A 20,205-nucleotide genomic window follows, 5' to 3' on the forward strand; every position below is an offset into this window, starting at 1 on the left:
CACAAAACATTTATGATACTCATACTTGGAGTTAATATTTAAATTGAATTTTGGGGAGTAGCCTCTACAAATGTAGTGTTTTAAGGTGGTACCCAACACCTGAACTAAAATTAATTTGGCCCGTTTAATTTTCTTTAAATTTTGACAAAGTATTACCTTAATGTCCAATACAAAGGAAATTAAAAACCAATATTTTGTTTCATCAGATATGACAGTTCATCATGAGTGTGAGCTTGTTGGATCAAATTTATACTTTAATATAATAGACACCTTGTGAGTTCGTGACATTTCCGTTAGAAAATCTTCTTTTGTGAAAATCATTCGTGCGATTAAGGGAATTCATACTTCTCTCTCCTTATATTGAGCGTGCGGATGAAAAATTGTTTTAATTAATAATGCTGTCATTAGGGAATTGTGGATAAGTTCGTACAGAAAAAAACAATTGTTTTTATCCTAAAACATGACAAACACGAACACGCTTGGTGAACTTTGAAAATGCAAGAATACAAGCGACCCTTTTTATCTGGTAAATGACGTCATGAAGGCGCACACAGTTGATGATCTTTTACTGCGGTGAAGGGCACAAATTGAATTTTTTTACACTAGTATGTTTTAGCTCGTAAAGCTTGCTGTTCGGTGTGGATGAATGCAACATATTTTGACCCATACATGTACTTTTTAACATTTGATAAATTGTTACTTTGATAGAGAGTTCTCTCATTTGAACTCATACCATATCTTTTAATCTATATAGGTTAAAAAGGTATGAACGAGTCATTTACGAAAACAACAGTTTCGTCCAGTTCAAATCGAATATGGAAAATTGCTGCTGTTATATTTTTGTCCACTACACTGATATTTGTTAGCCTTTTCGTTTGGAGTGAACAAAAAGGTATATAAATACATAAATAAACATTTATTTGTTTTTAAGCTCACACATTTTGGCAATTTATTAAAATTGTTTAAATTATATAAAATTAGAAAGTTCATGCTTATTATCAGGAAAAAAAAGGTCATGTTGTTTTCATGATTGACAATGGGACATCTATCTAAATGAGACAAAGTGCCGTATAAGTTAGCAAATATAATTCGCCAAAATGTTGTAAACAATGACCAAAACGTTCCACCATATAGAGCAATAAACAAAATGTAAAAGAACTTCTATGAAAAAAACCGATATATGTACAAAATAACAAAAGAAAATATATATGATATACATTACTAGTGGTATACAACACGCACTGAGTTACAAGTCCCTGACTTTGGACAGGTATATACAACATATTGCGAGATAAAACATGTTCGCGGGCGCCATCCTTCGTTTAACCTAGGGTAATGGTACAATCGCACACCATGAAAGTAAAAGTATATGACCTTGAATTGTGAGAAGTAACTATATGTGTTTTATTTGAATTAGCGTGATTCCTTTTAATTCGGAATAGGGACGGTATTGTTCCAACCTGACTAAAACAAAAACTTCAGAAAATTATTTGTTATCGCTCAGAACTCTTGATCTTTGTTATTTTATGAAGATTGTATTGTGTACTTAAAAAATTGAATTGCATAATCATTTATAAGAATATAAATACGCTCAAATGATATACGTTTTTTTTTTTTTTTAAAAGACACAAATTCTGGGAATCAAGGTTTAATGGGTAAGTTAATATTTGTGAATACATCGTGTACATATTGCTTTCAAAATACATGTGCATAACATAAAGTTTAGCAGATAACATTTTAAACTAATTGGAGCTTTGGATTTTGTCATTTGATGACTCTCGATCAAATTTTATAATGTACATAAATAAACGATCCAGTACGTGAAACTTGATTGTTATGATTTTGAAGGAAAAAAAAGATATGAAGCTTATTCTTTTTTAAGCGAATTATGACTTGTTTGTCGTTGCACATAGTTTTTTAGAAACAAATCTTATTTTGTCTGCAGATAATCTTGTACCTGACTTTAAAAATAACAACAACAAAAAATACCTAAATGACGAAAACATGTGTTTATGTTTATTATAAAACAAAAACTTGAACACTCTGTTTGAATTTTATCACATATGATTTGGTAGAGGAATAATTGTTCTGTGTGTGTAGAAATGGCTAGAATCGTAAAACGTATGATTTCAGTTTACGTGACACTATATACTGGTATTTGTTTATACGGGTATTTCACCTCAAAGACGTAAACCCAATTGGTTAACTCCTTTTTAAAAGTACAAAACTTATCATTAAGAAAAGAAAAAGAAATATTCAAGGGACAATATTTGATCCTTAAATGTGTTTATTTTCTCGCATACTTTTAACCTAACATTTGATAATTATATCAGGAACTTCATGTGGTAACGTTAGCTATACCTGTAACAATGGTGGTACGTGCTTTCTTGATGACTTTCAACCAAAATGTGCTTGCAGAAATGGATTTACTGGTGACAATTGTACAAGTAAGCTTATACAAAATGGGAATCCATTGTTCTATTAAACACCAAAATCATACTAATTTATTCACTATCTGTCTGAATAACTTTCTTGTGGAATTAGATACTATTTTTATTAGATTTTTGTCAACTAACAAATAATTGCAACTGAAAATCAACAAGCTGCTATCAATACGTCAACCAATCAACAAACCAACCAACCAATCAATGATATATCACTTACGTTAATATGTTACTTCTTCAATTTAACAGTTCAAACATGGACAACAGGTTCATCTTTAATCTTTTTTTCGATTTATATATTCTTTTATGGACGTTTTATTTATCTTCTGATTGAACATAAGAAGGGGTATAGTATTGTTTATTTGCATCTATCGTATTCCTTCTTTTCCAGTAACGCCTTGTTCAATATCTACATGTGAACACAACGGGAGTTGTTTGGTGACAGGCAGTAGCTTTTCGTGTACCTGTTTAAACGGATTCAAAGGATTACAATGCGAAAGTGAGTAATATGGCATCCTGATTTTACTTGCATAGGTATAACATTATAACTTTAAACATAACCGGTATTTGCAATATATATGAAAATAAGGAGATGTGTAAAATGTCAATTCGACATCAATCAATTTGCAATCGACTAAAATTTGGAACGATATCTATAGAATAGCATTATTTTTTTCAATTTTCACAGACATCTTTACGATATGGCCATCCTATAGGTTGCAGAAGTTGCACAATTGTCTTTCTAAAAGATAAAACACCCTTAAGTTGGGCCTCTTATCACGTGAGTCGAAAGTACAATGGTAAAGCCCTATTGGATTTGTAAAATTCTTTTGCAATAGGGGACATGGTTTTAATGAAAATGATACAACAGAACCAATGCATGCCTTAAGTTATAAAACAAATGTTTAGTACAACACACACACAAAAATATTATCAGGGCAATTTTTCTTGCATTATTTTAATCTTACCCTTGCTTTTTATATTAGCGACTCCATGCATCAACTATAGCTGTGACAATGGGGGTACGTGTTTTCTTGATGGATTGCAGCCAAAATGTGCGTGCGCCATTGGATTCACTGGTGAAAACTGTACAGGTAAGCTGATGAAAATAGAGCAATATATCTTTTTTTAGAAATTCGATCAAACACCAAATTGTTTTTAAAGTCATATGAAACATCAAATTAAAACAAAAATGATGCATACGTTTGTTTTTATAACAAAACGGATAGTTTTCATTATGAACTTGGTTTTTGGTGGAGTTCGTATTGTTTCTTAATTATTATTTATAACTGTTGATGTAAATGTACTTTGGGTTTTTTGTAGTCTCTGTTTACACCTTGGTTTTGATTGTTATTGTCTCCATAGTTTCACATCATAACAGGCAGACAGAAAAATTTGCGCACGATCAACACTTTTACAACCATGTGAAATAAAGGAAAGAAGTATTCAATACTTATTATTACATTTTTTCGCTATTAAAAAAGATGATGAAAATTCGATTTTATCCTTCATTTCTTAAAAAAACTTACTCACTTTTTGTGATCATCATAAATAGTATACTTTATTGAGATATGAAGGGGAATTTAAGTATATCTCACAAGCGTTGTTATCAAATTAAAATAGCGGATCCTTCAGAAACATACATGGAATGCTATTATATACATATATGCCTATATTTTATATTCATCAATTGTTTTCAGAATCTTCCAAGTGTATTAATTGTTGATTGTATAAGTTTAATTGTTTTGGCATTGCAAAAAGTCATGATTTTCTCAAAATGTTTACGACTTACTTATGCAAAATCAGTAAAATGTCTCGTGGCTTATATATTTTGTTTTAAATAAAGTTGGGTTTTTTTGGAGGGGGAGGGGGGTATCACAAGCCCAATAGTCAGTACTTTTTTGTGCTGACATGAATTGTCATTGATATGATTATATTCATAATAAAATTGAGAATGGAAATGGGGAATGTGTCAAAGAGACAACTACACGGCCATAGAAAAAAACAACAACAGATGGTCACCAACAGGTCTTTAATGTAGCAAGAAATTCCCGCACCCGGAGGCGTCTCTCAGCTGGCTCCCTAATCAAATATATACTAGTTCAGTGATAATTAACGCCATCCTAATTTCCAAATTTTACAAAATAAAATAAAATAAAAATAATACAAGATTAACAAAGATCAGCGGCTTCTGACTTGGGACAGGCGCAAACATGGGACGGGGTTAATCATGTTTATGAGATCTCAACCCTCCCCCTATACCTCTAGCCAATGTAGAAAAGTAAACGTATAACAATACGCACATTAAAAATTCAGTTCAAGAGAAGTCCGAGTCTGATTTCAGAAGATGTAACCAAAGAAAATAAACAAAATGACAATAATACATCAAAAAACAACAGACTACTAGCAGTTAACTGACATGCCAGCTCCATACTTCAATTAAACTGGTTGAAAGATTATGATTTCATCATATGAATATCAGGCACTATCCTTACCGTTAGGGGTTTAGTATCATACCATCATAACATATATGAGAAGAGCATAACCCGTGTCATGCCAACAACTGGTTTCTGAATAAATTTGTTTAGTTCCGATGCAAAGACCCTATAAGTGAATCAATATTAACGCCAAAATATGGAATCTTTAATGACCTGACAACAGTATTGTAACTATATCCCTTCTTAATAAGTCTATTTAAAGGTTTTGTTAGTTTCTGAGGTGAATACTGACATTGTTGTGCTGTATAAAGAGTATTTCCAAAAAAAATTGGATGTGAAATACCTGAACGTATAAAAAGTCTGCATGTTGAGCTATATTTACGAATGATTTCCTTATACCGATGATAAAATTTAGTAAATGTTTTGACTAGTTTGTGATATCGAAAACCCTGGTGTAATAATATTTCAGCAATACATATAGAATAAAGGTAGTTTCGTTTACAAATTTAGAATTTTTTGAAATACTAAGGCTTTTTACCTAAGGCATATATTACCATAGCTGTATTTGGCAAAACTTTTAGGAATTTTGGTCCTCAATGCTCTCCAACTTCGTACTTTATTTTGGCCTCTTTAACTTTTGGGGTTCGAGCGTCACTGATGAGTCTTTTGAAGACGAAACGCGCGTCTGGCGTATATACTAAATTTAGTCCTGTTATCTATGTTGAGTTTATTTAATAGTTTATATTGCCTTTTATTTTGCTCTCAGTAAAAGTTAGTTTTTCAGACTTGTACTTTTAAATCTAAACTATTTTTGTCATGAACGTTTGTCTATTCGATCGCATACTCCAATCATTTTACGCCAATCACGGTTTTTGTTTATCCCAAATTCATGTACCTGCATTGTATTTGGTTTTCATGTTATATTTGTTATTCTCGTGGGATTTTGTCTTATGCTCGGTCCGTTTCTTTGTGTGTTACATTTTAATGTTATGTCGTTGTTCTTCTCTTATATTTAATGCGTTTCCCTCGGTTTTAGTTTGTTACCCCGATTTTGTTTTTTCTGCATTTATTTATGAGTTTTGAACAGCGGTAAACTACTGTTGCCTTTATTTACAACCGGATATTTTAGTTATTCCTATTTGTTCTATTTCACTGATATTCAATATTAAGAGGAGTATTTGGAGATCGCAAAATGATTTCTCCTATCACATTTTGGGCGTATTTCATTACATGCATCTACAATATGTGTTCTCTTCTAACAGCAATGTGAGTTCTTCTTTGTTTTTATGCATCTACTATATATATATATTTATTCCAGTAACGCCATGTTCACAGTCTCCTTGTGAACACGATGGGAATTGTTCGGTGACGGGCAATAGCTATTCCTGTTCCTGTTTGAACGGATTCACAGGATTACAATGCGAAAGTGAGTAATATGATATCTACATTTTGCATGCATGGTTTTAAGTATTTTAACTTAAAACATAATAGCAATTTTAAATATATATATATTAAAAAAAATAATAAGTAGATGTGGTATATGCCAATCCGACAACAAACAAACGACTTAAAATGCTAAATGGACTCTATATAATAATATTTGTTTGTATCAATTACTATAACTATGCAATATGCCCAATCTAAGGGTTGACAAGGGTGAAAAAAAAGATTTATTTTCGATTTTTTTCTCCCACCCATTAGTACGGCTAGGTTGTGTCTCAGATCAGTCTGTGTCGAAAGTATGAATACGAAGCTGTTTTATGACTCAGAGACGTAAACATCGTTCATATATGGTAATATGTCTTCGTTTACAATGATACAGTAGAGCTGATAAGTGCAAAACCTCATGAGAAAAATGTTTATAAGACTTCAATCTTACACTACACAAAAAAGGAACCATTTAAATGTTTTCTCGCATTAATTTAACGTAACACTTGATTTAACCATCAGGTACTCCATGCTTAAGCTATAGCTGTAACAATGGTGGTACGTGCTTTCTTGACGAATTTCAGCCTAAATGTGCGTGCGAAAATGGATTCACTGGTCAAAACTGTGAAGGTAAGCTAATGAAATAAAGCAATATGTTTATATTTTTAAAACACACCATAAAATAAATATATAAATAAATTAATAAGGTTAAAAAAGGTTCGAAAGATGGACGAAAGATACCAGACGGTACCTTTACTTATTATAATTTAAAAATTATACATATTTGGTTCAGGAATTTTTATGAACTCATAGAAACGTAAGAAAAGAACGACGAAACTTATCCTTTATTGGCCATGGAGCCCATAACTTTACATACGATTCCATTTCATTTAGCAATCACTCATTCTTCAAGGTAATACATGTAATAATATAAACAGAAATTTCTATATTGATTATACCGATACTAGCATTGATTTGTTATTATACAAATATAGCCTTTGTATGAGGTCGATACAAGGATATATTAACCTGAAAAAAGTATATTGACTGAGGACGCAGTCCGAGGTTGATATACTTCTTTGGGTCGATATATTCTGTATTGACCTCATACAAAGGCTATATTTGTTATATTATTAATTAATTATATATTTGTATCAAAGTCGTCATTTAGGTTTGTTGGAATTTTATAGATATTACATTGTCTCCCTGACAATAGCAACATATTATTTGTTATTTCATTTACTTTTTGTTTTGACATCTTATGTATTTGAAGATTTTTTTCGTCAAATAATCGATCACAGATATCATGTGTTTCAAGACGTCAAACCATATCCTGAAATTCATTATATGACGTCACAAAGTATATCGGTTTTTAGATATTCTAAAAATAACCGTGAGATATGCTTTTTGCCGGTCAATATGCTTTTTGCTATCCGCCGTTTTCTCTCTTCCTTTGAAAATATAGTTTAACATGTGACTATCCCCAAACGAATCAAATTTGTTAAAATATACGAATTAACAATATTAATAAATACAAGTTTAACTAAATATGTATTAATTTACAGTTATCAACGCTACCTAATGTACATCCTATCAAGGTCTTTATTTTGGCATTGCAACCTGTCATGGTTTTCCCAGAATCTTTACGAATTGAATATAAAAATTCCGTTAGATGTCTACTGGTATATATTTTGTTTTTGAATATTCGATATTATCTTTGATCTCGATCTCAGTGAACGTTAGGGTTTTCAGACTTGTACTTAGACCTTTTTCATTATGTATTTGTCCTACTTTTTATTGAACATAAGTCGGGCAACCGGATTTTTGTTTATTTATTTGATTTGTTTCACTGCAGTTCAAGGCCAGGAAGAGTATCTGTAGATCGTAAACATGTAAAAATCTTTCACACATTGTGGGTGTCTGTTTGACAATTGGGTATTCATGCATTAACTGTATTTGTTCCATACGAAATCTTCTTATGTTTCATGCATCTACTGTATATATTTTCCCCCCCAGTAACACCATGTTCAACATCCCCTTGTGAAAACGGTGGGAATTGTTCGGTGGTGGGAAGTAGTTTTTCCTGTTCCTGTTTAGACGGATTCACAGGATTACAATGCCAATGTGAGTATTACAATATCCGCATTATACATATATGGTATCATAAAAATGTTAACTTATAACATAATCGTTATTTTCAATACATATAAAAAAATAATGAGATGCGAAATGTGCAAAACTTGATTCACTGGTTAAAAATATGAAAGTAAGGTTATAAAATAGAGCAATATATTTATATTTTTAAGAAATTCGATCAAACATCGAATTTTGATACATGTACATGTATGCCTTTGTTTTATATTCATCAATTGTCTTCAGAATCTTCCAATTATATTAATTGTTGACTGTTTTCTGGAAAAAAAAGAAGACAATTACCAAAAGGTGATCTACGAGCTATTGTTATTTTGTATTTAAGATCTCATAACCTTCAAAGCGATTTCCTTTCGTTCATGGATTACTTATTCTGAAAGGTCATCAATTTACATCATGTTGGCATTGCAAAAAGTCATACTCATTCCACTGGATGTGTGTTGACTTCTATTTTGTTTTGAATTTTGATTTTTTATTAGTTGAAATAACCTTTGATTTCGCTCTTAATAAAAGCTAGTCATTTCTGAAAAGTAGTTTTAAGTCGTAAGTTGGTTTTTTTATTAGTATTTGGAGATTGATAACATGTTTATTTCTTCCACATTTGTGTGTGTCTGTCTAAAGATTTTTGATGACATGCAACTTCTATATTTGTTCTTTTCCAGTTACGCCATGTTCAGGATCCCCATGTGAACACAGTGGGAATTGTTCAGTGACGGGCAGTAGTTTTTCTTGTACCTGTTTGAACGGATTCACAGGATTACGATGCCAAAGTTCGTACTCTGATATCTGCATTTTTCGCGCATAGTTATAAATATAATTACTTTAAACATAATTGCTCTTATCAATACACATGAAAATAAAAATAATACGGAAAATGCCACTTCGACAGCAACCAGACGTCAAAAATATTAAACGGAATGAACTGGATAACATTTTCTTTTGACAATTACGGGTAAATATTCAATTTGCCCATTCTAAAGGTCGACAAGGAAGGGGACATTATCTATCCTGAAGGTATCCCGTTAAACTGCTATAACACGCGTAGGTTAGGCCTCCGATTACCTGTGTCTAAATAATGATTATGAATCCGATGAAAGAGTCGGAGTCGTAAACATCGTATCCATGTAGGGTGACATGTCGTCGTTCAAAATGATACAAAAGAGCGATGATTACAAAGACTTATGAAAACAAATATGTCCTAAACTTAAACCTAACAAACAAGAAAAAAGAAGAAAATATTTTAAAAGCAATGTTGTTGTTTTTTTTGCATTATTTTAAGCTAACACTTGATTTATCTATCAGATAATCCCTGCGTAAATTATTTCTGTGACAATGGTGGTACGTGCTTTCTTGACGAATTGCAGCCAAAATGTGCATGTACAAATGGATTCACTGGTAAAAACTGTGAAGGTAAGATTAAAAAATAGAGCAATATATTTATCTTTTTAAGAAATGCAATCAAATATCAATTATGTATGCATGTATGCCTTCCTTTTATATTCATCAATTGTCCTCAGAATCTTCTTACTCTTTTACTTATGTATTATATTAGTTCATAACTCGTAATAAAAAGAAGACAATTGCTACAAGGGGATCTACATTTTTTATGTTTATAGATCTCAAAAACTTCAGAACGATTCCTTTTCGTTTATTGATTACATATTCTGAAAGGTTATCGATTTAATAATGTTATAGATACAAAATTATCAAAACTTATATTACTAACAATAATTAACGCTTTCTCATTTACATCATGTTGGCATTGCAAAAAGTCATACTCATTTCGCTGGATGTGTATTGACCTATATTTTGTTTTGAATCGATGATTTTTTATTAGTTAATAATGCTTTTGATTTCGCTCTTAGTAAAAGCTAGTCATTTCTGACAGTTACTTTAAAGTCGACAGTATTTTTTCTAATATGTTTATTTTACTTACCGAACCTAAAACAAAACTTGTACAACCGGATTCCATAGAATTTGGAGATTGCAAACATGTTTAATTATTCCACATTTTGTGTGTGTCTGTGTAAAGATAGCTGAGGACATGCATTAACTAAATTAGTTCTTTTCCAGTTACGCCATGTTCGGGATTCCCATGTGAACACAGTGGGAATTGTTCAGTGACGGGCAGTAGTTTTTCTTGTACCTGTTTGAACGGATTCACAGGATTACAATGCCAAAGTTAGTACTCTGATATCTGCATTTATTTATAAGACTAGTATTATAACTTTAAACATAATCGCTATTTTAAATAAACATGAAAATGGAAAAAAATTATGCGGAAAATCCAACTTCGACAACAATCAGACGACTAAAATATGGAACGGAATGAACAGGATAACATTTTATTTTTGAGTATTACGGGTAGCTATTCAATTTGACCATTCTGCGGGTCGGCATTGGTATATTTCCTAAAGTTCTCTCGTTAAACTGTTAGAACACGCTTAGGCTGGGCCTACGACTCCATGTTTCGAAATTTTAATTATAAAAACTCGCTGCCGTAATACTCATATCCATATAAGGTGACATGTCTTTGTTTGGAATGATGCAAAATGCCTGCAAAAACTTATGAAAACAAATGTTTATTAAACTTTAACTTATAACACACACACAACAAGAAAATATTTTAAGGGCAATGTTTTTCTCGCATTTTTTTAAACTAACACTTGATTTATACATCAGGTACTCCATGCGTAAGTCACATCTGTGACAACGGTGGTACATGCTTTCTTGACGACCTACAGCCAAAATGTGCATGTACAAATGGATTCACTGGTCAAACCTGTGAAGGTAAGCTTATGAAATAGAACAATATTATAGTTATATTTTGTACTCATTTTATCAAACACCAAGTTTTATATACATATGGTAATGCCTTCTTTTTAAATTTATCAATTGTCTTCAAATTCTTCATATTCTCTTTGTTATGTACTGTTACAGTATTAGTTTATAACTCGTAAAAAATAAAGATAATTGACACTGGATAATTTACATGATACGGTTTTGGTTTTCAATAAATCTCATGACCTTAAAATCTAACCCTATTTGCTCATCGATTACTTATTCTGAAACAATAACAAATTACGAATGTAATCAGAAATGTCTATATTGATTTTATCAGTACAAGCATTGAGTTTGTATAAAAAAAATAAAAGATTTACTTAAGTAAACCTTATAAGTTTACATTTAGTTATGCTTCCTCATTAACATCATCTTGGCATTGCAAAAGGTCATGATTTTATCGGAATGTTTACGACTTGTTTACACAAAATCTGCCAAAACTGCCAAAAGTCATGTTGTTGACATTTCTGCACTATGGCTAAGTGGTCTATGAAATTGGAGGGTGAAACTAGGGGAGATAATTCAAATGAAGCAAAATATGCTTTTTGAAGATTTAGAAACGGATTATCTCTCTTCAACCAAATAACACATGTCTGAAATTCTTTTGTTGTGTTAACATGTATTTAAAATGTTAAATGATAAACAATGCTCCTAATCTGACGTTGATTTTTTTATATTAGCCTCTAAAGTATACCTGTTTTTGGGCTGTGTCATGTACATGTATGTCCTGCAGAACCATGCAATAGCAATATGTTTGCTATGAAACCATGGAATTTGATGAAATATGGAGATAAACCACACACAAGGGGGTATTTTCATTTGGTGGAATTGTTTTTTTAACGAGCACATGACTAAAAAAATGTTGCTGCTAAAAAATAGCCTAAAATGACATATTTTTCTGAGGATTTTACACAATATTTAAAAATATTAAAATTTCTAGTATAATGCTAACATTTTTTTAAATTTTATGTTTTTATTTTACTCATATTGATTGAGGTACTTGCTGAAAAAGTTTAAAGAAAATCTTTGGTATAGCCTAGAACACCCATTTTGATCTTTATAGATAATTGTTCTTAAATCCTCCCACATTTTGTGTGTGACTGTCTAAAGCTTGTTGATTACATGCATCTTCTGTATTTATTATTTTCCAGTAACGCCATGTTCAAGATCGCCATGTGAACATGGTGGGAGTTGTTCAGTTATAGGTAGTAGTTTTTCTTGTACCTGTTTAAACGGATTCACTGGATTACAATGCCAAAGTGAGTTTTAAGACGAACATTTTACGAGCCCGACCTTTGAAACGTATCTGCTTCAAAAGAAAAACGCGTTTATCATTTGGTTTTGCCATTTGATTAGGGACTTGCCATTTTGAATTTTCTTCAGAGTTCAGTATTTTTGTGATTTTACTCTTTTTCATTGTGTCATTTATTTTCCTTGTACGGTTTGACTTTGAAATTCAATTTAGTGCGTATGAAGTTCAGTGCGCAACAAAACTCTCATATGTCATTACTTTATACACGCGATAACTTTACATAATTATGGCGAATGTAATTTAACTTTGTGCATCTGTACGGGTTGATGAAGGGCATTTTTATTTTGTTATATTTAATAATGTTTTCCGGTAAATGGCAAATAACTAGAACAATATGGTTCCTCGCCTAATATTTATACCTAGTCTCAATAAATTGCTTTTCTGGACGCCTATATCGACGTTTCATTACATTAATGTCCACATTTCAATTAATCCTTTTTTTTGAAAAAAAAGGTTTTCATTTAATATATAATTAACTATTTTTTCAGTATATCAAGCTGACTTTGAGAACAACCTGGGCTCCATATTTGTTCAGGATCTTAATGATAATCAAGACTGGATTATACATTCGGTAATTGGTTTTGATAAGATATCAAGTGGTATTTATAATCTTCAACAGGGTATTCTAATATGTCAAACAAAAAATCGTACCGCGTCTATAACAGATTGGGATATAAAAAAACCCAGAAACAATCAAATCTGTTTACCTCTCCCAACTTTAATGTTTGAGGGGAATTTACCAAAATATTTCTAAAAAAATAAGCTTCAACGTATGAAAACAGACATTTACAGTGTCCCGCATTTAGGCGTTCAATGTAACATCCCAACTTAAATTTGGGTAGTGATTTTGCCCCAAAAAAAAGCGATGAGTAGACATTTACAAAACAGATTGATAAAAAAGGGTCAGAGTTTATGCGAAAAGATGTAGTATAACTTTCCTACACAAAAAAGAATTGCGCATACATTATCAAACTGTGAGCACATATAGTGAAGTAACTGACACGTCTTAGATGTAATGTAAAAAATACTTACAACATAACAATTTTAAAAATGTACTTCTTCCTATATCTAATTAATTATGAACTTATCATTAACGGGATTTTCAGTCTGATGCATTAAAAGGAATAGGTTATAAACTCTTGCGTCTGATTTCTGTACATTAAAAGTCATATGCAAAGATACCCTACTCTTTCAATTTAATCCTTAAATTGAAAAACATTATTAAACGCAATAAGTAACAGTTAATAAGAATTACCATGTTTTTTCTTGAAATTTCGATTCACAAATCAAGTTTTGATTTGGCTAAATATTTAAATGATCTTTGATTGTCTAATAAGAATTTATGAAAGCTTTTTGCACAAATTTTTTCCACGCTAGATGAAACAAAGGATCAAGGATTATTATAGACAAATATATTCATACACGAGACGACAGTAGCATCAAATTATGAGAACTGTTATTTCTTTGTTTTGTTAATATGTCTGGTATTATAAATACTTATTAAAAAGGAATTCAACGATTAATATTACGTTTAGTAGCTTTTTCATACTATTAATATTTGTATATATGTTTTCCGGAAAGCAGAACTCAACATCCAGTTCAGACACAGGACCGTCTTCAGCATACAAAGGACATTACTACTTATATATGGAGACAACACCAGGATATTTGGGAGATATTGCAAGATTACTGTCAAGGGATTTCATGTTTGGTAATTTATAAAAACCTTTATATGTATGAGTAAATCTCAAACTTAGAGAAAAAATCAATCAACATTGAGAAATAGTTTAACTTATGTATCCACCAAATAATCAGCATTCTATATTCTGTTATATGCTAAAAGAAAGGAGAAACGTAAGGTATATTTTTTGGTAGTATTCGTGTTGCTTAGTCTTTAGTTTTCTGTATTATGTCTTGTGAACTATTACTTGTCTGTTTGTCTTGTTATATTTTCGACAGGGCGTTGTCAGATAAATATCAATCTATGAATTATATTGTCCCTCTGGTATCTCTCATCCCTCTTTTATTGAAGTGATAGTTTTCAAAATTTCATTAATCATGACATTTAATAAATCACTTTTTTTTATTTTTTTCAAGTAAAAATGTTCATCTATGAAGTCGAAATCTAAAAGGCAAGTAAACTGTTACATGCAAAAATGGCAGATGGACCGGGAATGGGAAACCACGGAATAGGGGCCAAGATTTACTGGACGGGAACTGTTGCTAGTGGTTGAGTAAAAAAAAGGATATGATAAAACAAATCCGTTATGACCGATTTTATGTCCTGAAGTAAATTATATAAGAGTGCCAGTAGGATTATGGAAGTAGAAGGTTTGGTACAGAAATGCAAATAATCGACCTTTTGTCTACTCTCTCATGACACAAAATATGCAGACTAAACTTTACCGCAAAGAGATTCATTAGAAAAGACCATTTTGACATATTATTCATACGATGACAAGAAATGTTTTTCATTTTTCTTGCCTTGTCAATGTCAGATAGTTTCCGAACTATAAACTTGATTATACTTTTTTTTCAGATTATACTGGATGTCTTAAGTTTCAGCATCATATGTATGGTGCTGACATGGGAACTTTAAATGTATATCAAGGAAGTAGCCTTATTTGGAATGCAACAGGAGACCAAGGAAATCAATGGCATCTTGCCGAAATTAGCCTACAAGCTAACAGTTTTAGTAGCTCCAAGGTGAGACAGGAATCCCACCACATTCCTAGCCTATGATCCTGTTTGTTTAAGTTTTGTCTAAATATATATGCATTTCAGCTATAGACTCGGGTAGCAATAGCTCAGTCACTGCGAATACTTAAGGGGTATCCAACACTTTAAATTAGTACTATAGTAATGTAAGAAACCTTACAGAGATAAATTCAAATACAATGTCAACAATTGGTACAATGATTTCAGATAATACATATCTACAATGAAATATATTCCTTTGTCCCGCATTGGAATGTGTAACAAGAGTCTGATACCTTCCAAATAAAAACATGGAGATCTTTTCAATTTGAAATATCCTAGTTGTTCAGTATTTTTGTGATTCTACTTTTTGCAGATTTGAAATTAAAGTTGACTCATGTCACGTTATCTGCAAATTTCATTTGCCTTTCGCTATATAAAACAACGAAAAAGACAAAAACAGGCTTATTTAAATTGAAATTAAACTAACAACACAAAAACAAACACACCAAAAACTTGACGTTATCACAGTGGATCATGTTTCACAAGTGGTAACCGACGGACCGTACATAAAACAATCATAAAGTCTATCTTACTATTAAACTTATGTGCATATACTACTTTCCGCCTTTTTTTTAACAGATTAAACACGTGTGAAAAGTTGATCTTGGTTAATTATACAAAATCGTAAATGAATACACAACACGTCTTTTCTTTTCTTTACAGATATCATTTGAAGCAGTCAGAGGTCCCGATTTCAAAAGTGACATTGCTATTGATGATGTTCAAGTACTTCTTACAGACTGTTAAAAATATTCGATAGAACGGAATATTTTAGTGTTGGCAAATTTATTCGATCATATAGCGTTTATGAAACGACTCCAATTTTCAGAAAATTCTGGAAAGGAAAAACACGACTACAATTCACAAAAATATTATTCATCATGATTATCGTATATCACATTGGACAAATACATCGAATGTTGGATATGGGATGAATTATGCTTTATTCAAATTTTCGTAGGGTCGCAAAAAATGGAATACAACACGTTCAAAAATTGATTGTCGTAAATTTGAAATAATAAACTTTTAATTAAAGCTTTCGGTCAGCCAAATTATGGCTTCAACACTAGAATCATTATATATTTGTTGTGTAAAATAAGATATTTCAATTTTAATGCAAAACAAATGCATTGTTGCACCAAAGGTAGATAATTGAGAGCTTTTTCAAAGATATAAACATTTATTAAGTCATCTGCGGCAAAAACGAATTGATCGGTTTGGTTGATTTTTGTACCATATCATGCAGTAACAATTGATAGTGTAATGAACAAATTTATAATGAAAAAAATGTTTAAGAAATGTGTGTTCCTTGAAGCTCCTTAACAGTAAACTATAATATTTAATAAAAAGTTCATTCATGATTGTATATAGAATGGTTAATCTTTCAATTGTATCGTTTTTATTCAAAATAACATTAAAGTGTGGTTTCAGAAGCTGCAAACGACCCAATTTAAATAAAGCACAAAGGGCAAGCCCCATGTCCACACTTGTCTTACAATGATATTAAAACGCTCCAGTACACTTTCTATTACTAGGACCTTTCGGATCATCATGCTCTCTTGTACTAGTGGTACAATGTGACACCTTACAAATGTGAAGACAGATCTTGTTTTAATCAGATTGAGATCGAACATACCTTATCAAAAAACAACTATCTGTTTGTTCAATCAATGTACTTACTTTTTTGTTAATTGTAAAATATCGAAATAAATCTGAAATAAATATGTTCTGAAACTTTATATGGAAGAAATATATTTCATACATAACATCACACTTGTAAAGCTTTAATTTTGATTATGTAAAAAAATAGATAATAATTCCAAGAAAAATTCAAATCCGAGAGTCCAATATTAAATGGTAAAATCAAAACCTCAAACACATGAATTAAGTAAATGTAGAACAACTGTCATATTCCGGACTTGGTTGAGTATGTAGAATTTTTATTATAGCTAGATAAAATTCTCACTTGGATGACGGTCTCATTCAGTTCTTTTGACAACAATGTATAACAAAACAAAGACATAATAGATAAACATGTCAAAAATTGGGTGCAGCAGTCAAAATTGTGTTACAGTTTTATCATTATAAAAAAAAATTAAAAAATATGTGTACAAAGAAAACCAAAATGGCATAAAAACAAAGCACACAATAAAAAATGAAAGACAAGAATGCTAAACATTTTATTCACCACAACACAACAACACATTGGCGAAATGTATAAGAAATGAGCAACGCAAAAGGATACTTCCCCACAAAATAAAAGTTAATTATTTACAAAGACAAATAAAAGACTACAATAACACGTAATTAAGAAGATGGATAATGCAAGTAGCCAGAATCAATTTTACTTCAGACCGATAGTTTTCTCTCTTTAATGCAAAGTAGTCAAGTGTATAGTTTACTCTAATATTTTGGTAAATATTTGTTCAGTTAACCCAACATGCTGTTAAATATCAAACTACTTTGAAAATTAATTGTGTTTCACGTATGAGATTGTAAATGTGTACGTGTTCAAGTAATAGACATTTGATCAAACGGTATGTAATTAGTATGTGGGGTCTATTGTACTACATTTAAGCTATCATGAAAGTTTTGATAAATGATTCTGATTAATTGGTAAATAAACTTTCATAAAAATGAGATTACATGCATGTATTTCTATTTACTGATTTTTGTAGTAGCCTAAAGCCCTCGCTCAAAACTAAACAGAAAACATGATAATGGTGACACATGTGATGTTTAGTATAATGATATATACTGGTAAACTGAAATTTATTGAAATCTCATCTCTTTTGTATTATTTCTTATTAAGCACGGACGCCTTACCACCTCGTGAAAGAATAATTTTTGTAAATTGAATGTTAAAGCATATTCCAGCACAAAGAAAATCTGTTTCATCCTGGATTACCATCGGGTTTCAGTCTATAAACACCTTTGCTCTGGACAGCAACATAAATGTAACCATTGTCTCCAACCGCTAAATTTCACAAATTATCATTATTTAGTGGTATAGAGTATGTATAAACTTCTGTACCACCGCTTCTAATACAACTCAGTAATTTTGGGAAAGTGTTATAGATGTTTCTAGATTTCTCCAAAGAAATAAACCATGGTGCCACTTTCTTATTTTAGTTTTTTATTGACCGAATAAATCTCCCCTCAAGATCCAGAATGTTAATGTTCTCGATATTCCCAACATATATATTTTTATTTGAAGCAGCAATGCCTCCCTTATTACTTTCCTTTACTGACACGGTTCTAGCATTTTTCATTCTATCAACAATAACAAACTGCAAAACGTCTTCGTGACGAGATGTTAGAACTCCTACGGTTTTTTTCCATGGATTAGAGCAATATCCCAAGGTGTATGTTTGGTATCAATTCAGTATTTGAAATTTTCATGATCGTCGTATACTAATAGTCCACCCCGTTCATTGCTGTCTACTTAGATGACTTTGTCATTCTCATTCACTGCCATTCCGTATATTATTGCTTCTTTTATGTCTAAATCTCGTTTAAAATATGGCAAAATTTGAGGTTGAACAATAGGCATTTGCGATTGACACTTTTTCTTCTGAACAAATTTCATGGAAGCAGGCACTTCGCTAAGTTCTATCGTCCCGATAGAATTTATAGATTCCAGTAACTTCTTAGGATTTAGACTAATTATAAATCTGTTTAAACTTTCTGTGATACCAGTTACTCTTTTCTCCAGATCTGTGAGATCTTGTTTGTACGCATGAACAGCAATAAATACTTGCTTTTCAGAACCATGTTTGTTTGTCTTTTGTTCTCTTTTTGATATCTTCCGTTTCTTTTATTGCTGTCTTTGATTTTTTTATTATGTTGTCTTTTTTTAAATCTAAACCATGAAGAAGTGACTTTTCTAGTCTAAGAGCTTCAATATGCCTGATTGCGTCTTCTTTTACCATCCTGACAGCCGTCTTGATTGAATTAGCTTCTTCACGATATTTTCAATAAATTCCTGTTCGTCTTTGCCAACAGTATGTGTTGTTTCTAAAACATGGTCTACAAGTTCCGTAGCATCTATAAATGAGTAAGATTGTTTAGCACCTTTACATGCAATATCAACTGACATTACTTTCTGACAAGAGCGATGGCCAGACATTCTTTACAAGATAGAACATCATGGTCGATACAAAAATACTCAAATGGCAAGTTATCGTGTTTAAAACAGCATTGGTCTGCGATAATTGTTTGAAAAGGCATTCGGTTGATATCGATGAGTTTATGATTTCGCGATACTTTCATGGAGCGATTGTTTTCTGTGCAGTCTGAACATAGAGACTCCTCACAAATTACACACCAATGAATTGAAACATTATTTCTGTTACGTATTTTGCATGGTTCACACTATAATTGCCTTTTTATTGTAGTGAATAAGAATATGATTTTTGAACTCACTTCCAATACTAGAATGCGAGTTTAAACCAACAACTGAATACCGCTACGAATTATGTATAATGTTTGGAATTGGTTCGCTGCAATGCAGACCAATGGTGATCACTAAACAGTAAACTGTATATTTAATTTACTTTAATTTACAAACATTTCCTGCTTTGATTACAAATATATCTATATTCAAGTCAACAGTCCATTTCCAATCAATATAAATCAAATAATACCTTTAAATCAACCGGTGCGCCTATGGTAGAAGGGGCCACTATTTCGCTTGTATCACCCAATATGCGAATCAAGATTGAGTCAGAGTTTTATAATCAAAAATAGGGTGTAATCGATAAAATTACAGATCATATTGGGTGTCTAAAGATTTATTTTTTGGTGTAAAGAGCACACATATTCTACCCCA

The sequence above is a fragment of the Mytilus trossulus genome, chromosome 1, assembly GCF_036588685.1.
Source record: "Mytilus trossulus isolate FHL-02 chromosome 1, PNRI_Mtr1.1.1.hap1, whole genome shotgun sequence".
NCBI classification, from domain to species: Eukaryota; Metazoa; Mollusca; class Bivalvia; order Mytilida; family Mytilidae; genus Mytilus; species Mytilus trossulus.